This window comes from Macaca mulatta, chromosome 11 (genome assembly GCF_049350105.2).
Source record: "Macaca mulatta isolate MMU2019108-1 chromosome 11, T2T-MMU8v2.0, whole genome shotgun sequence".
Taxonomy (NCBI): Eukaryota; Metazoa; Chordata; class Mammalia; order Primates; family Cercopithecidae; genus Macaca; species Macaca mulatta.
Genome location: NC_133416.1, coordinates 10,535,258 through 10,535,610, shown reverse-complemented (window position 1 = coordinate 10,535,610; position 353 = coordinate 10,535,258).

The window sequence follows — 353 nt, the reverse complement described above, 5'->3', positions numbered from 1 at the left end:
TATTGTCACGTGTGCACTAGGGTGATATTTAAATATTTAAAAACTAGGGTGATAATTAAATATTTAAAAACACAGGCCACAGCACTAGAACAAGGTCCAAGAGACGCCTGTTGTGATAGTTGCTGGATCATGTGGAGGTCTGGGGGATCCCAGGCTAAGGATCCTGGTAGCTGGGGCTGTAGCACTGTATCAACTGATTTGGAAATATTTTATTTTAGCAAATGTTTGTACCACTGTGAACCAGCTAAGTGTCACCCTGCACTTGCAAAATAACTTTTCTTCTCCAACAACCCTATGAAAATAAGTATTTTTGTTAATCTTTAAAATTTAGATAACTTGTAATCTAGGTGAAG